At 39.6% G+C, this 10,915-nt stretch overlaps 1 protein-coding gene across 2 annotated transcripts in view; it reads right to left on the bottom strand.

Moving 5' to 3' along the window:
• The window catches only part of ELP4 (elongator acetyltransferase complex subunit 4), a 228,405-nt gene that overhangs the window by 17,535 nt on the left and 199,955 nt on the right, over nt 1–10,915 (bottom strand). The gene's annotated exons all lie outside the window — the stretch shown is intronic.

Raw genomic sequence — 10,915 nt, 5'->3', positions numbered from 1 at the left:
AAAACTAAGTAGCAGTTTAAAAAATAAAACTCAAAACATAAGAAATTAGAGCTCAATAAATAGCAAATTTACATATATTAAGTCTACTTGATATTTTTAAGGTTACTTTTCAGCTAAGATTCTTTTCTCTCTAATTCTTTAAAAGTAATCATACATAAAATACTTGGGCTCTAAATAATCATAGCTAAATAGACTTAAAAATGACTGTAAATCTATAGGTAGAACATAAATTTGTCTACTGAAAGGTAAAGTATACGACCAAAATTATCTTTGATTTAAACAGAGAAAGTGAAAAGATTCTTACTGCAAAGTGTATTTATTTTAACAAGTTTTTTTTGAATTCTAAAGGCTATTTTAAAAAATTGAACCTTTTACATTTTTTAAAACCTCACTATAACTTAATTTCAAGTTCTTTAAAAAGAAATGTAGGTTTCCTTAAGGTAATAAAAAGTCCACTGGTCCTACGTTTGAAGGGTTTTTAGGAAAAGATCATTTAAACATAAACTTTGTTGTGAGGACAGGGGAGGGAGCAAAAGTTCTCTTTTTCCCAGGATGTCTCAATCGCACTATATTTACAGCACTTCCGTGTAATCTGACTTGTGTCCGGGGTGGTCATCCCCCCCGTGGTCTCGTTGTCTTTGTGTCTGATTTAGGTGTCTTGTGAGCTGCACTCGTTTCAGTCTTGGCTTGCTCACCCCTGGCGCTGCTGCAGCATTTCTGCCCCGCTTCTCAGCATCCTCCATTAACTGTGAGGATGGCCTGTCCACCAGCAAGCTAACTTACATCTGTCTGGATTACACTCGAAGGCTCCAGGACCTGTTCTGAGTTGCCACTTAACTTAAATCTTAAACTTCATTTCTGTGCGCGACAGCAATGCCATTGTTTTGCTTTTTCCCCGATTGGAAGGCTGGCAGTCTCCTCTGAGACTGGTGCCAACTGAGCTCTGTGCCTCAGCCAGGAGGAGTCACTTGGAGCAGATGGTCATCATCCTTCCCCACAGCCCAAATCCAGGTCTGGGTGGCAAAGCCCCAAGACCACACCTACATACATGCCAACTGTCCTCTTTTACTAAAATACCTTCTCCTATTTGTTTAGCTTAATAAATCATTTTCCCTAATATCTTGCTAAATGACTCACATTCTTATTCAGTTTTCCTTGATATATCTTCCTATTAGCATCTCTCCCCTCTATCCTATCCTTTATTAGCCATGTTACTAGAATGTATATTTTTTAATCCAAATTTCTTCTTGGTTCCACACATATTTATCTTCAACTACAGAGATTTTATATAGTTACTGGTGTATATGTACCAGCTTGAAATTGTATTCTAGCAAGAAAGTCTAATAAATCATTACTCCTACCATTTCCATTCTTCCAATTTAAAATGTTAGAGTTGAATTTTGGGTATTTTATTTTATCAAAAACAAACAAATGAATCAACAATTGTTTTATGACTCTAAGGAGCATCTTAACAGACTTTGAGTTGATAAAATTTCGAAAAAAGTTGATATCTAACCTAATTATAGGGTGGAGCATATAGCTTAATTCCTAAAACGGCTGAAGTTTCATAAAATACTTAAAAAAAATAAGCCACATAGTAACCTACTCTTGGGGATGTACAATTAGTGGGAATATCCTAAGCTGGCTTGTTTGAAAATAGCAGTGAATTATTAAACCATGTCAGTTTTGGACTGAAAAAGCATTGTGTGATATCATTCAGAAACATACAACATTCTGGTAAAAAGTTGGCTGGGCTCTGCTATTATGATCATAATGTAATCAGGTTAAAAAAAATAAGTCATAACAATCTGCAGTTAATTTTCCTTTAGAATCATCTGGAATATCTAAGGAAGTCTCTCAAGTACAGGAGTTTACAGGTGGTTTTATTCCTGATAAGTTATATCTAAATTAAGTTGTTAAGAAATAAGATATACAGTGCTATTGGACTTAAATGAATTCTATTATGAATCTTGCATAAAGTGAAAAGATCTTTTGAAATACAAATATCCTCTCCTAATATTTTTATAAATCCACATTTAAAAAACATCTAGGGTACTTAAACTGCTGTATACTTGTGCTTAAGGAAAAGACTCGCCAAAGCACAAAGGATACAGTGAGGGCAGCAGGACATAACCCACTCGATGCAACGGGAGCTCACAGCCACTTTCTTTCCAGGAATGGAGGCATCCTGAAGAGATGATGAAACTCACAGGAGGAAAAGAACAGGCCCCTTTGGGCCTAGAATATCAACATTACGTTTATGCAGAGACGTGTGTGTTTTCAAAGTTGTGCCGTTTGGAAAAAGCAGGCCAGAGATACTGCCCAGCCAAAACTTCAGTTTTTCTCGTGTCCACGTAGCCAGGGCAGGTTTCTATTTCCCCGGCAGTGGAGAGGCTGGTATGTAATCTGTTGGGAGTTTAGGTGATATGGAGTCCATCCCAAGGAAGGTGGACACAAGGACACACCTCATTTAATTATAGCAGTCAGGCTCACCCATATTTCCGACAACTTAGTATAAGCACTGAGGCTGATGAATACAAACCACTCGAGTTGGTAATTAGCAAACACTTAAAAAACGTATGACATATCACAGGCAAAACAATGTTACTAGTGCATGAAAATAAGTATTAAAAAAACAAAGCAATAGGCTGTTTTGTACTTAGCAGAGGTTTATGAGAAGATATGTTTTACATAGTATTAGAATTATGTTTTTGGTAGCTTGGAAGAAGGAAAGTGAATTCTTATTTCAGACACCTTTTATAATAAAAGTTTTTAAAAATGAAAGGATAGTTTGAATATCCTTCAATGATATATTTTCCTTACCCTCATAAGATAATGCTAATGTCACTAGAACTGCTCTAGTCCATCATTCAGGATAGGATCAATTATTTTTAAGAAGAGGATTCTTCTAGAATTACACATTAAACATTCATGGCACCTCACAACAAAGGGAAAGACTAAAAACTTAATAAATTCTCTAATTTTGCTTTTCTACAAACAGGAAAATATGAATGGGGAAGAATTTCTTGATTCGTAAATTGCTGACTTGGGAGAAGGATTAACGCATTATGTGGGCACACTAGGCAAAACTTCTTTTTGCTATTTGTTTTATAGGCACCAGAATATAAGAGTAGTTTCTCAACATGTATAGTCATTTAAATAAAATCATATTAAGCAATTTTGCTAATTTTCACTAAAAACGATGGATGAGAGTAAGTCACAAGCTGATACTGAGCAAGAAGAAGACAAGAGATGTTATATAATATGACATGGGCTTGTTATTTAAGATCTTTAAACATTATTTTTTTATTAACAAGTTCCACCCTCCTTGTCAACACATCATTAACAGAATGAAAATCAAAGCTTAATCATTTCATCTAAAATGTTTTAGGATGAGGTGAGGTCTTGCACAATATCTTGTGACACATACTGCTTGATAAAACTTGTGCTGGATAAAAAAATGCAAAAGCAGAGATCTTTCTAAAGATTTATTTATTTATTTATTTTTTTCCCCCCTAAGCCCCAGTAGATAGTTGTATGTCATAGCTGCACATCCTTCTAGTTGCTGCATGTGGGACGTGGCCTCAGCATGGTCGGAGAAGCAGTGCGTCAGGGCGCGCCCGGGATCCGAACCCGGGCCGCCAGCAGCGGAGCGCACGCACTTAACCGCTAAGCCATGGGGCCGGCCCAGCAGAGAGCTTTCTAGATTGACAACTTCCATGGCCATAATAGTCGAGTCTAGTTGAAAAAGTGCAATTACCATCCACAAAACCTTAGACTTACCATCTTAATTAAGTTCCAACAAGTCTATCTATTTGGTTTCAACAACCATTACCTCTTAACTATATTACTACACAACTCAAACAGACCCTATTGCTGGAATGATAAAGAATGAACATGAGTGAGATTCACACATTAAATGAGAGGCTGGGAGGCTCTAATAAATCCTCAAGGCATTTACCTAGAGGGGCTCAACCACAGGATGGAGTTGTTAACACTCTCTGAGATTAGAAGGTGAAAACTGACTTGAGTAACTTTAAGCTGTATTGGAAGACTTTCAAAATCACATTATAAAATAACAATATTAACCATAGTGTGACTTGGAATTAAACATAAAATGTGCCTATGACGTTAAGCATAACATTGCTTAATAGTGTCCTGAACTTCTGTAGAAAATGATAATGACTAGGAAGGGAAAAATGGCTAACTCTCGACCAGAAACCCAGGCAGTACATCCAATTGACTCCGATTTCCTATCTAAAGCCAAAGAAATGACTGACACCTTTCTAGGATATATTCTGTTTTAAAATGATCTGTCCGGCATACATGTTTATAGAAATACGATGAACTGTTAACCTCACTTCTCTGAGCTACTTTTTACTAAGGCCTTTCCTGTTCTCAGACCACAGTCTGAGCAAACAGTGAGGCCTGGTATCCTGCGTGATGAGTCCTGTCGAGCCTAGGACTATTAATCGTATTCAAGTGGCATTTGGAAGCACTTCACCACGGACAAAGTGGACCATGCACGTGTACACACGCATGAGTGTTTCCAACTTCAGAAAACGAGCACTGAAGAGGGACACTGAATGACCCCAAGAGCTGATTAACTAGTCCTCCTTGTCATCTCCTTAAAGCAACACGGAAAGCTAAAGAGCTTCTGTAAGGATGAGTGGAAATAAAGACTTACACACTTTGTGTGTAAGAGGAACAGTATGCGTCTCTGTCAGCTCCCAAGCAACACGCTGCTGCTCTGTACTACTGCTACCAAAAATATCGTGTGTGGCTTGGTAGGTGTGGGCCAGATGTGTGATAAAAATGCGCCAGGACCTTCCCTCTTTCACTTGCCCAAGGCTTCCCATACTTTCCCTTAGAAATTTGTTTTTACTGCATCCTAAAGCAGACCCAAAACTCAGGGGCTAATTTATTTAACCTCTTCCAAGGCTTTCTGCCCTCTGGGAATAGCAAATAAATACCAATTAAACTTCTGAGTACATTATAAAGAGGAAACATATCGAGTAAGTAGGAGGTATATTTTGATTTCTTTGCATTCCTTAAGATGGTACACACTGTTTTAAAAGACACTTTTTGTTGATATTTCCAGATATCACTAGATTATCAGATTCTCTGAAGGTTAAAATGAGATAAGCCACTCCACGGCCTCAGTCTGGCTCAATACCATCTTTATCAGTGATAGTTTATGTCAAAGTGGACAGTTTTTTAGTATTCCTCAAATAATTGATATTAATGTTTCATCTATGAATTCAGAAGGAGAAAAGTTAGGAAAAAGTTTATTTGCTTAATATTTACATAACTTAAAAACCTTCCTTTTCGCTTTCCTTTGTTCCTTCCCTCCCTTCCTTTCTCAACAACAGTTATTGAGCACCTACTATGTACCAGGCAACAAGCTAGCCGGAGATTCAAGGAGTCCTTGTTCTCAAGAAGGTGCTGCGGAGGATTTCTACACAAGGTGCAGAAGTCACTGGGAGACTTCAGCAGATGAGGAGAGGCTTTAAGGAGCAGGTCCTGCTCCAGGGGAATTTAAAGGGCAAGTCAGAGTAGGCAGTTAGAGTCCCAAAAGAAGAAAACAAACAGCAAATGCAAAGTCAAAGAGGGTGTGACAAGCAGACTGGGTTGTCTGGTACCATCGGAGTTCATGGTTTGTGCAAGGAAATCGTCAAAAGTAAGGATGGAGAGGAGGCAGGGGTCAGAGGTGAAAGGGCTTTCATTCTGAAGGCAGTGCTGAGTCATGAAAGAGTTTAGTCATGATTTATCCCCTGAAAATACCACCCTGGCTTTACTGATCTCACTCTTGTGGGCAGGGTCTGGCGGGGAGGAAGGAGGGGCAAAACGGGAAGCTGGGAGACCAATGAGGAGGCCGCTGTAGCCACCCAGGCCGATCGCGACGAGATCCCATTCCCCAAAAAGGCAAAGCTGGAGACGTCGCAACCTCCTCTGTGATCTCTTCTGTGGTTCTACTTAATAAACTTCCCATACCCTTCAATATTTACTCCTTAAAATTAAAATCTTATCCTGGGTCTATAGGGAAATTCATACCTGATCTACCAAAAAGCCGCTGTTGCGTTGCTGACATCATTTTTCACCTAGTCTCTCTCCAGGAGGAAGTAAGTGTTAAAAGAAATGAAGACACAACTCTACCACTATGATACACAACTATGTGCTGGGGTTTTTTTTTTTTTTTTTTTTTGTGAGGAGATCAGCCCTGTGCTAACATCCGCCAATCCTCCTTTTTTTTTTTTTTGCCGAGGAAGACGGCCCTGGGCTAACATCCGTGCCCATCCTCCTCCACTTTATATGGGACGCCGCCACAGCATGGCCTGCCAAAGCAGTGCGTCGGTGCGCGCCCGGGATCCGAACCAGCGAACCCCGGGCCATCGCAGCAAAGCGCACGCACCCAACCGCTTGCGCCACTGGGCCGGCCCCTGTGCTGGGGTTTTGGGGAGAAAAAAGAAAAAAGAAGACTGGCAACAGATGTTAGCACAGGGCCAATCTTCCTCAAAAAAAAAAAAAGAAATGAAGATTTGGTGAGAGATTGGATGTGGAGCACAAGGAAAAGGGAGATATCAAGGATGGATGGATGGATGGATGGATGGATGGATGGATGGATGGACGGACGGGCAGACTGATTCAACAGACATTTATTAAACTTCTACTATGTGCCAGATATTACCTAAGGTCACAGGTTCACTAATGTTCTTTTTCTATCCATTTAGCTATTATTTCTCCTTACTATCCTCTAAGTCTGTAACAATTCCTCAGTTTCTCATTGCCTTTTATGGATGACCTTGACACTTCCGAAGAACACTGATCGGTTATTTTGTACAATGTCCCTCAATGTGGGTTTGTCTAAAGTTTTCTCATGATTGAATGTACACATTTTTGGCAAGACCACCACAGAAATAATGTTGCACTGTATGCTTCTCCAGGCATCATACTGAGAGGTTTATGATGCTGGTATGTCTTATCTCTGGTGCTGTTTACCTTTACCACTTGGTTAAGCTGGTGTCTGCTGGCTTTCTCCAAACTAAAGTTATTACCTTTCCCTTTGCAATTTATAAGTATCTTGGTCAAGATACTTTGAACTATGCAAACCCTGTTTTTCCTCAAATTTCTGCATCCATTAAGGGATCCTGTCTGCAACATTCATTATTGTGGTGTTTGTCTAATGGCTATTCTCTATTTCCCTTTTTCCTTCTACAGTTATTAATTTATTAACTTATTTATTTATTCATATCAGTATGGACTCATGGATATTTATTTTATTCTATGGGTTAAAAATCAACACTATCATTATTTATTTTGTTGCTCAAATTGTTTCAGCTTTGGTCATGAAGAGCTCATTCAGGTTGCCTCCTCTATTCTGACTTACTTTGTGGTAAAACTCTGAGTGATGTATGGCAAACAAAACGTGGGCAGGCAGGCAGTTCAGGGGCTACAGCAGCAGCTCTTGTTGACAGATCAATGGTGGCAGGAGACAGTGGGGCTCAGGGTCAGGACTGTGCTGCTGAGGTGGCAAGAAGTGGCAAGGTTTGGTCTATGTGTGTTTGGTCTATGTGTGTATTCACATAGAAATAGTTCAAGCATATAGAAGACTCAGAAAATAACATCAAAAAAACCACCCATGTACTTATCATTAAACTTGATCGCATTCTAACATTCGGCCACATTTGCTTCAGAATAAAACAAATGGTAGCGAAGATCCTTGTATATCCTCCCCAATCCATACCTCCCCAGAGGTAAGAGTGAAAATAAATCTGTCTTCCTCATGGAAAGTTTTAACTACTACTAAATATATATATATATATATATGCACACACAAATCATGTATATTTTATATGTTTACAATTTTATATAAATGGCATAATACATGTATCATTTTGCAACTTGCTTTATTTCATACGAGTTTATGATTTAGAGATTTACCACGTTGATAAATGTGGCTCTAGCTTGTTTATTTTAAACTGCTCCATAGCAGTGCTGCATGTGTGAAGCTATACAATTAATCGATCCATTCTCCTGTTGATAGACATTTATGTTATTTTCAATTTTTCTGCCTACAAGACATGCTGTATTCAACATTCTTTTATTCTTCTCTTTGTGCATATGCTGAAGCTCTTCTAAAGTATCCAGAAGTGGAATTTCTGGGTCAAAAGATATGTACAGTATCAACATTCCCAGGTACTGCCAACATGTTCTCAGAAGCAGTTGTAGCAACTTATAATCCTGTCAGCACTGTATGCAAGTTTCTGTTTTTCTAAATTCTCACCAACTTACCTGTCAGACTTTTAAAAATTTGCCAATTTGATGGGTATGACATGATAGTTGTTATTTTGGTTTTCATTTGCCCTGGCTACCATGACGTCGAACGTTTCTTTGCGTTTCCTCTTCTGTGAGTCACTCGTGCCCATTTTTCTACTGGGTTGTTCTTTTATGATGGACTCATTCTGGGTGTTAATCCTTTGCTGGGGACGTGCATTGCCAATTCCTCACTTCTTACTTAGTTTATGGTGTCTTTTATCAAAGAGGGGCTTTAAAATGTCATGTGGTCAAATACTATTGTCCTACTTTTTCCCTCAGAACTTTTAATGTTTGTCTTTTCACATTTAATCCTTTAAACTAACCGGGAGTTATTTTTTGTGTATAGAATAAATATTTTTCATAAGAATAACCAATTATCCAAGCACCAATGACTGAATACCTAGTCCTTCCTTGCCCTGCTGATCTGTAACACCACATCTGGCATTTTTCAACTGTCTATACATGAGGGGTCTGTTTTTCCAGGCCCTTTATTTCTTTTTTTTGGCTTATTTGTCTATCCCTGCCCCATTATGGCTTTAACTCTTAACGCCCTTACGAGAAGGTTTGATATTTGGTAGGACAAGTTACCCTCCACGTTTTTCTCCTTTAAAATTGTCTTAGTTATTCTAGATTCTTTGCTTTTCCATTTGAAGTAAGGATCAGCTTGTCAAATTCTAAGAAAAACTCCATCAGGAATTTGGCTATAATTGCATTGAATTTTACATTTTTATGATATTGAGTCTTTCCACCTGTGAACATTACATCTAAAAGGTCTTAAAAGGGCCTTCCATAAAGCTGTGAAACTTTTCTCCATAAAGGTCTTGTACATCTTTTGCTGGTGCTCATTGCAGGTGTCTCAGGTGTCTATTGCCTTAAGAGCGTGAGTACCTGCCACTTACCAGCTGTGTGACCCCAGGATCCACGACACTTAGCCTCTCAGTGCCTCGGTTTTCTCATCAGTCAACTGGGGACAGTAATGGCACCGACTTAACAGGGTTTGCTGTGAGGATTGACGTACAAAAGCATTTAGATCAGTGCCTGGCACAGAATGAGTTCTTGGTAGATTTTTATTTTTCATCCTGCCAATACTTACTAAGTTCTGTAATGTGTCAGGCACCATTTCCAGCACTGAGGACAGAGCAGTGAACAGAACAGACAAAGCTTTCCTCCCTCATATAAGTAATTAACGTGAAGTGCATTTTAGGCCTGGCACTTCATAAACAGCAGCAGCTGCTCTAGGGTGCTATCTGGGACCTCAAGGAAGTGGGGGAGCAAGGCTTTCAGATATCTGGACAAAAGCGTCCCAGACAGAGGGACAGCATGGTCAGGCCCTGAGGAGGTGGACTGCTTGATACACCTCCTCCTCAGGGAGCAGGAGGAGGCCAGTACTTCTGCAGGGAGGGCAACGAGAGGAGGAGATGAGGATGGACAGAGGAGGCAGGGTCACGGGTCTCGCAGGCCACCTGAAGGGCTTCTACCCTGACCCATTCGGAAAGTTCTGCTGCTTAATGAGGTGTACCTGGTGTATCGGAAGGCTACTGGAGGTGGTGGTATTGATAAGGGCTGATACATACACAATGCTTCAAGGTACCAGGCACTTTACATATGTGAAGTCATTCAACCTCTTCAACAACCCTTTTACAGATGAGTACACTGCAGTGTAGACACGCTAAGCAACGACCCAGGTTACATGGGGGTAAAACCGCAGGTCTGAGATGGAGTATGTGGCAACGCTGTTGAATTCTCTAACAGTTTGTGGACCCACCTGCAGGTAAATAGTCACATTATCTGACAATAAGAACAGTTTGGCCTTGTCCTTTCCAGTTCTAATAATACTATTTCTTTTCCATTTTTGGCGGAGATGTTATTAAAATGGTTAGCATCTCTAGTAACAATGCTAAATAGATTTGGAGAGTGGACATTCTTACTCCTGACTTTAGTAGGAACATTTCTAAATTTTTACCATCAAGAAAAATGTTTCCTTTTTGTTCCTGATGGTCACCTATTATTAAGATAGGAATTTTTTTTCTATGCTCAGTTTCCTAGAAAAAATTATTTATCTTTTGGAAAAATTTATTTTTAATTACCAAAAATGAGTGCTGAATTTTATCAAGCACTTTTCTACTTTGTGAAGTTGAACTATTCCTGTTTATATGAGAGAAACCGTACCTAGTAATGGGGTGTGTGTGTGTGAGACAGAGAGCGAGCGAGGAGGGAGAGAGAATAAGCACCAGCTTCTACCTGGTAGTGTTTCATCTAGGAGTTCTGTACCTGTGGTCATAGGGAAACAGACCTATCCTCCTCTGTCCCTATCTAGCTTTGATAACGCTTGTTTTGTAACATGAGTTGAACAGCTTTCCCTTTCTCTGTTCACAGCTTTTACAACAGAGGGATTACTTGAAGTTGTGATAAACCATCTATATTTTCTATCTTTTTGTGGGAGACTTCCGATTAGATCTGGGGCACTGTGAAGGTAGAGCTGCTGGGACTTGTTAAGGGACTGGAGGTGAGGTGTGAATGAGAGGGGCTGACTCCGAGGTGAGTGGTGTAGGTGGCTGGATGCGTGTGAGGCACCGAGACCGGGACATCAGACAGTAGG

This window comes from Diceros bicornis, chromosome 7 (genome assembly GCF_020826845.1).
Source record: "Diceros bicornis minor isolate mBicDic1 chromosome 7, mDicBic1.mat.cur, whole genome shotgun sequence".
Classification (NCBI taxonomy): domain Eukaryota; kingdom Metazoa; phylum Chordata; class Mammalia; order Perissodactyla; family Rhinocerotidae; genus Diceros; species Diceros bicornis.
The sequence above is the reverse complement of the archived record's forward strand: the minus strand, read 5'-3'. Positions and strand labels throughout refer to the sequence as shown.